Below are 8260 nucleotides of genomic sequence, written 5' to 3' on the forward strand. Positions count from 1 at the left end.
CTCTTCCCCTCCCTTCCCTCACACAGGAATGTAAATAAAAAATATAACTTTAAAAGAACCCGAAGTGTCATCATCACGGTGTCATAAATAACACCGTGCAGAGCCCTGCGGATTGTAGTGCTGCTCCCGGCTCCCTCAAAGCAAATTCTTTCATATGAAACAACAAAGTCTCATCCAACCGCATCGCTAATAACTAAAACGAAACACAAAACAAGTAAGGATGGCATTGGTTGGAACCCGTGGGCGTCCCTGCTCCTCAAATAACTCTGAAACTCTCCCCTCAGGTATTCCCACTGTACCGAATGTGGAGATCTAAACTAGTCATCCCTAGTCAAGTGGCGCCGGCTCCATCTCTGAGTTCTACAGGGCAGGAGCCCGGGCCTGGCAGGGCCGGGAGAGGTGGGGTGGGGCGGCACACGGGTGCCTGTCACAAGTCACATCCCGTGAAGTGTGTATGTTAAGCCTCCAATTAAAACAGGAAGAGAAGAAATAATCTATCAAAAATCTAACAGACTTCCCATCCCTCAGGAAAACAGCTCCGTCTCCAATGGACATAAATTCTAATTAATAAACCCAGCTGCCAATCTCAAGTTGGCTTCTTAAGTTTGACCACTTGCTGCCTATAATCCATCATCTGCAGAGGATGCTGTCAAAGTGAACAAAGTTACTGCTGTCTCAGAAGGAAAAGTTCATTTCCCCAGGACGTCTAAATGTACAGTTGAGACCCAAGTGCTGTACATGAGACTGCACCTGCTAACGTTACTCATCTGCTTCCCTAATAAGCTTGGTGCTAGAACATATTTGCATATGTATTTATTATGTTTATTTTAAACATGCGAGAATTTGTGCTAGGTTTTTCAAATGGTCAGAGGATGATCAGTATTTAATTTTTAATTTATTTTCATAAAACTTGAATGCCTTGCTGGACCGTGGTGTTATGCATCTTTAATTTTGTCACTCAGCTGTCAGAGGCAGGGGGAACTCTGAGAGTGACACCAGCTAGCGCTACAGAGTGAGCTCCACATCAGCCTGGGCTATGCCATGAGACCTGCCTCATTAACAAACAAGGCAGCAAGCACCCTAATTTAAATGTCCTGCTTCCGAACATTAAGACAAGGTGTGACATCCTTTCCCACCTCCTGTTTGTATCTTCTGCTTGTTGCTTGGCTTGTATCGTCCATAGTCATAAATCAAGCCAAAGATAAAATAAGTTTATAATTATAAGGTGCATTAACAGCTCGGTGAGCCCACACACATTTCTTATTTGTTACCTCCCAGATACTCTTTCTTTTGCAAACATTTATAAGCTACTTTCTATTGAAAAGTGGGTCAGGAAAACTAGTGATGTAAAGTGATGAATTTCATTTAACAGTTAATTACAATGAATTGATATACAAAAGCTATCTCATAACTTATATGATTGTAAATCAATGCCTAAATAATTTCTTTCATGCATATACAACATTTAGTTTATATGATATTTTTCACAGATAGACATTCTATGTCCCCAAAGCTTTAAAGAGGTTTGTGAGAAAATGCTACTATACTGTGACAATTCACAGTTGATATGTGGAGAAAAAAACAAAAAAACAAAAACAAAAACAAAAACAAAAAAAACAAAAAAACCAAAAGAAAGAAAGAAACAAGCAAACAAACAAACAAGCAAACAAAAAACCAGACTACTTAGCATTTCAGGCTTTAATTCTAGCGAAGTGATGAGATAAATCATTATGCAAGTTACATCAGCTAAAGCACACATAGACTCAGCAAAAACATCAGAGGTGTAAAAAATTCGGTGGCTAAACAAGTCAAACCAACTTTTCAAATCATGTATCAAGCAGCAATCCCTCTATCTAGTTTCTATCACACTGGGGCCGTGAGAACCATCAAGAGACTGTTGAAAGAGGTTCTCACCTGGACACCGCTTATCAAAAATCCCATTTCCAGAATCACTGCAGCTGCGGGATTCTGTAAGAAAATAGCCATGTTAAGAGCAATAGAAATAGAACTATTTGCAGAGAGACACTCACAAAGTCTATTTGTACCCACCTCTCTGCCCATCTTGCATTAGCGTCTGTGTCTGCATGACTTAGAGGTCATAGTGAACTTGCTATCTCTGACTGCTGATGCTCATGCATATAGTTCAAGTATGATGCATGGCTGTGCGGTTCAGGTGACAGATAAAAGACTCAAGATTTAGAGAGGGTTGGAAATACCGTTTCAAATTTGTGTACATGGCAGACAGAGTCACTAGCAAACTGGAAAATATCAGAGATGGGCAAATGTGTGATTCAAAACCAGAAAATCAACAGAGTTGTTAAAGAAGGGGACTGTATTTCTGTATTCTTATAGATTTAAGTGCAAAATCACGGCCCACAGAACCCAAACAGTGGACTCCACTCTTGCTTGATGAACTACTGCATCCCTGCGGGTATGGTTAGAGTATGATGTAAAGTTACTTTCACAAGTATGTTGTTGTTTTTCAGATAAAGATCAGTTGATTACTTTCTTCGCATTTGTTATGAAATACTAGTCTTCCATTATGTTGATATACCTGGAACACCTTCATCTTGCTAGCATCGAATGCCAGGAGATCTGCTTGCCTAAGCTTTCAGCTGACATTGGGTTTCAAGGTGAGAGACAAAATATGTTTTACTCTAGAATCTGAAACACAGATATCTATTTTCACATGTTTTCGCACTAGACTGGGAGTCCCAGCTCATTGTGAAGAAGAGAAAGACTTCATGGCTTCATATAAGAACAACAACAACAACAAAAAAGAGTTATACAGACTGGAAGAGAATGAACTAAAGAACTGCTGTTTTAATTATGAGATTGTTGGAAGGAAGAGAGTGTTAACTTATTTATTCTTTTATTAAGTAGTTTCTTGTAGCAGATGACTTGACTGTCCAGGTAGACCACCTTAAAATCAATATAAAGATTTCTCAAAACTAGAAAGGGAGAACTCCAATGTGCAGGGATCAAGGCTAACATTAAGAAGTGAATTGTTTTTTGCATATTAACCATGGATAATTAGAATTTAATATTTATAAGTGTAGTTTACAATAGCGCCAAACATTAAAAATATTTAGACATAAATATATATTATTTATATGTGGTAAACTACAAACTCCTGAAGAGATGTGAAATGATACTAATTTTGTCTATGGTCTAGAATCTTAAATAAACCTCTTAAATCATTTAAAAGACTCTGAAACACTGGTTTTAAATATGTAGAAATAGAATAATCACCATAATTTTTATAAAGAAGAAAAAATTTGGGGGATTCATAAAGAAATCTTTAACATCCTAATCAAGAGTATTCAATACAGTAGGACAGTACAGAACACGCTGACATGTGAATCGTAGGCATACTCTCACCCCAGCACTAGTGAGGTACAGACATGAGGATAAGCTCTTGTTCAAGGTAAACATCTACATACATAGTTCACGGCTAACTTGGGTTACATAGTTCCTGTTTTAAAGAAAAAAAATAAAAACAAAAACAAAAAACAAAAAAGGAGAAACATATAAATAGACAGAATAGAAAATGTTTTCCCCAATAGAACCTCATCAATATCATTGCTTCTTTTGTAAAGTAAAACACAACAGCAAAATGTGTGTGTATATACACACACAGAGACATGTGTAAATGATAAATAGTGCCAAAAATTTAAATTTCAATGTATAACATTTTTAAGGAGCTCTTAAAATTTCTTTAAACAAAAAATAACTTTTAACAGAAAATTAACTATAAAAATACAGAATTATAAAAAATCTCAGAAGCAAATAGCAGTGATGATTTATATAAACTTGATCTGGTAAACAGGTTTCATATATATGCCTAAAACTCAATCTGTGAAAGAGAAAAAGGAAAAGAAAAGTTGAATCACAAAACCACGGCTGTACAAGACAGTATAAAGAGACTAAAAACACATTTTGCAACCAGTTAGTACATATTGCCAAAACAAAAATAATAAAACGTGTGTTCCAATGTTGAAACAACTCCAGGCACTACATGATAGGGAAAGACAGAGTCCAAAGAAAATCTGAGCCAACACTCCAAATAGTTCCACCAAAGGAGATGTAGTAGGACAATTAGCACGTACACATGTCCAGCATCGCCTGTCACTGAGGAAATGCAAATAAAATCAGCACTTTGATGTCAGCAGATGCCTATTAGAATGCTAATATTAAAGGAGTTCTCGAAATCAAGTCATGATGGATTGGGGATCATCACTCATGGCTGGAGTACAGAGATGAAGAGCCACTCTGAAAGTTAGTTTAACACTTTTGTATAAAGCTAGACAGTCTGGGGTATGATCCTGGACCTAAGCCTTATGAAATTCGCCAAGTTAATGTTTATAGAAGATTAAAAAAGCAGTTTTCCTCAAACACAGAAGGTAGAGTAACTTAATGGTCAATATTCCCGATAAATGCTATCTGGCTGTGATCTAGTTGTTAAAGCAACAATTTATGCTGATGATTGGCGCCCTCTAGGGGTTATGTGAGATTGACAACTCACCTTTCCGGTGTTCTTCCAAAATTCTACAACCTAAGTATAATTGTGAGAAAAATATCTGGCTATTTCAACTTGGGAATATGCACATGAAAGCTAAAAAACCCAATCTACTCTGTGAATTGTGATGTTAGGATGGAATTGCCAGCATAAGACTATTTGATGATGGCAAATAAACAACGTCGATCTCTCCATCTCTTAGACTCAGTAAATCCATTTTTTCAAGACAATTAAGTTTATGTTAGCCTCAGATACTCTTGACTGGGGACTTTGTTGTTGATGGTTTTCTTGAGGCAAAGTTTCACTCTGCTATCTTAGGCTGGCCATAAACACATGACAAAGCTCCTGCCTGAACCTCCTGAATGCTGGATTTATAGATGGGAGCCACCACGCCCACCTCATGACTTAACAGATCATAGGTTCCTTTCCTGTCTTAAGGTGGTGTGCACTCTCAGGATTTTCTGCAGTTATGACACATTTACAAGTATATTTAAAATGTTTAAATGTTACAGGAGAACATTGAATCATTACAGATTACCCAAAGTGTCCAAGGTGGCACTGGACAGCTCTGAGACCTGTCAGCATTGGAGTGGTTTTCTTGGTGGCCACAGCAATAGGACTAGCCACCCACAGCGAGTACTGTGAAAGCTACTTGCTCAGATGCAGAGACCAAAGTATTTCCCGGGGAGCTTCCTTGGCTCTCTTCCACAGTTACAGGGTTGCTTTGTGTGTTACCCCACATGGGTTCCCATCACAATTTTACTTCTGTTGACATGAAATGGCTCCATTGTGATCACTCATGGTACCTATGTATATGTCGTTTTCAAAGTCTACCCTGCCTTGATTTTAACTAATCAGTAATCATGTGAATTTGGTCATAACTCTTCTAGAAGATCAAGTTATAGATTTTAATGAGAGAACTCAGGTTTTAGTATATTACAAAGTTTGATGGTTTGAAATTTGAGACAAAACTTATCAGCTGGTTGAAAAGTTAGGTCCAAATTAAGTGTAAGATCTATTGCTGAAGTCGAAAGCACACAAATAAAAACATACAAATGTTGCTTCCATTTGCAGATATCCCTTGTTAGGAATTGTGATAAATGACTGGTTTACAGTATGTTTAAGTCTCAAGTGAACCCTAAGAGTTTGTGAAGCGCTTTTCTTCTGGCGCATGTGAGGACACTGAGCAGTTTAACGATCCTATGACTAGCGTAAGCTCACATACAATTCTGATCCACCACATTAGATGATTTTAATAGATATAACTGGCTGTCTTAATCTTTAATACAGGTAAAGAAAAGTGCTCTTAACTACTGAACTGTCGTCTCTGCAGCCCCCTCCCTTTTTCTTTAAGAGCTTAAAACTTAATGCAATAATTGCTTTTGGTCTTAAAATTTCTTTCTCATTTCTATTCCTTTCCATATTGCTTTTCTTTTTTCCTTCTAGGAACATCCTGACCTGATGATTGGTTGCAAAACCAAGGGAAATGCTACAAGTTTGACATAAGCTTTAAGTCGTGGATTGATAGTGAAATATCCTGCGCAGTCAAGAAATCACATCTCTTTGTGATCAAAGACAAGGGAGAATTGGTAAGAGCTAATGTCATGAAACATGCTCCCTTCAAAACAGGAAGATGTGGGTGCACTTCATGATGATGTAATTATTCTGCCGTTAATTACTGTCATTTGTTGAATGCCTATCACGTGCTAGGCACCATGCAATGCAATTCACAACTATAATCTCAATTAGCTCTAAGATTAAACTTGTGAGACAGAATTTTGCCATAGCCACACGGCATATTACACAATTTCCCCTGGGCTCTAAGTTGGTTATGTAACTGTATTGGTAAGTGGCGAAGCAGGTTCTTAGGATAATTTACTATCAATAATGTCCTCCATCGAGGATGAGAGGAGTTCTGAGTGACCCAGCAAATCATTCCCAATTTAGCCAGATATGGAACTGTTCACCTACAATCCCAGCATTTGGGAAACTGGCAAAGGTTTGAGGTAGGTAAGTTTTAGGCTAGCATAGGATATACAGTGTCTCTAAAACTTGTAATGAAATAAATAAAACATAAAATATTGCCGGTTCCTGGCAACATGTCTAGAACCTTGGTCATCAGGAAGATGGTTTTTAGTTAGAAAAGTTGTAGAATTTAGGGTCAGCTGCCTTGTCATTTATTTAAAGTCTGCATTATCTATCACCTTTAGGTTCTCTCCCCCACTCCCCTATTTCTCTCTCTCTCTCTCTCTCTCTCTCTCTCTCTCTCTCTCTCTCTCTCTCTGTCTCTCTCTGTACCTTTTTGTAGACTGCTATTTGTATCAACCTCAATTCCATCAAAGATGTACAGGAGAGTCACACAGTTGAAAAAAAATCACACAATACGGATTTCTTTTCCTAAATATACAGAAGAATTCTTACAACTTTCCTGGCTGGAAAGATGAGCACCACTTTTCACAAGTATTTCTTAAATTTCTCTACTTTGTTGTTTTTTTTTTTTTTTTTTTTTTTTTTTTAGGTTTGGACAAAAAGAAATCAGAAGTGTTTTCATAGCTGATGCTCAGCTGCTTTCCTGGGTCTTCCTTCTCAGGATTTCATCCAGAGTAAAATTCATGATGGAGCGTACTTTTGGATTGGGTTGAACATTACAGACCCACAGGAAGCATGGGCCTGGCTTGACTGCACACCTTTATGCCCACAGTTGTGAGTGCGTGGTATTTGTACATGACTAGGGAAATGTAAGACCTCCAGAGACCACCCCCTACTGGTAGCTCTGGGGAACTTCAAGTGGTCAGATGACTGCAGGACGGAAGAGTTTGATACCTGCTAATAAGTGAAGGTTCATAAAATCTGTCTTAGAGAACTACAGGATCCTAAAATAAGGTATGGCCTCATTTAGAATTTCAAACCTGTCTGTGAGTTGCTTTTTTGATCAGGTGACCTAATAGTGCGAGAAAAGTAAGACCTGGCTTTTAAATTTCTTTGTTCAGGCAGCTTCTGCTAAGTCAATGAATCTACAGTTGCTGTCAATACCATCAGAGATCTGAGAAGGAAGTATAATCCAAATGATTTATGTATCAATTAAAATGACAGGGTTGTTGCCCTGGGCTCTCATTAGGCAGCATTAGGAAGAGTGGGTGTAGGTTTTCAGCTAGCATACAGGACAACATTGGCCTTTTGCTTCCAGACCCAAGTCTGAGAGTAGGAACCTAGGGGACTGACTTGACTTTACCAAGTACAACAGTGAACTCAGCAGTGTCTACAATTTGTTCATGGTCCCGGTGGCAGGTTAGGCATGAGGTGGTATTTCCCAGTGCTTATCATTACCACAGTCCAGATGGAGTAGTCATGACCCATCTGTCTTCCTCGGAGACCTCAGGGTTGCTTCTAGGAACTGGGATTTCTGTCTGTCAAGGTGTTTTCTATTAAAAATTTAAATGTCATATTCGGCAGATCTCTAAGTTTTGAGGTCTGTCTATTAAGTAATTTTAAATGAACTTTGTCTTTGGTTTCTTGTTCTAGGGTTAACATTGGAAATATATTCAGGAAGCTAAAGAAAGCATGGACCTATAACTGAATTACATTTGTAAGGAATTTGATAAGATCTAAGCTGACTACTAATCTGCATGCCTTAATTATCTTTAACAGTTTACAAGTTAATAGCCTTTATACTATTAGAATCCTACAATTATATCCCTGTTAAGTTTAACTTTAAAATGTTATAACTCTTGAATTGAAGTA

The 8260-nt window shown here is 37.9% G+C and overlaps 1 long non-coding RNA gene across 1 annotated transcript; it reads left to right on the plus strand.

Annotated features, from left to right (window-relative positions):
* Nucleotides 1–2489: 2489 nt before the first annotated feature.
* Nucleotides 2490–7391, plus strand: LOC115031309. The gene is made up of 3 exons (XR_003836929.1): nt 2490–2633; nt 5966–6108; nt 7038–7391. It is a non-coding gene; the product is annotated as an uncharacterized LOC115031309 (long non-coding RNA).
* The last annotated feature ends 869 nt before the right edge of the window (nt 7392–8260 follow it).

Source organism: Mus caroli, chromosome 6, assembly GCF_900094665.2.
Source record: "Mus caroli chromosome 6, CAROLI_EIJ_v1.1, whole genome shotgun sequence".
NCBI classification, from domain to species: Eukaryota; Metazoa; Chordata; class Mammalia; order Rodentia; family Muridae; genus Mus; species Mus caroli.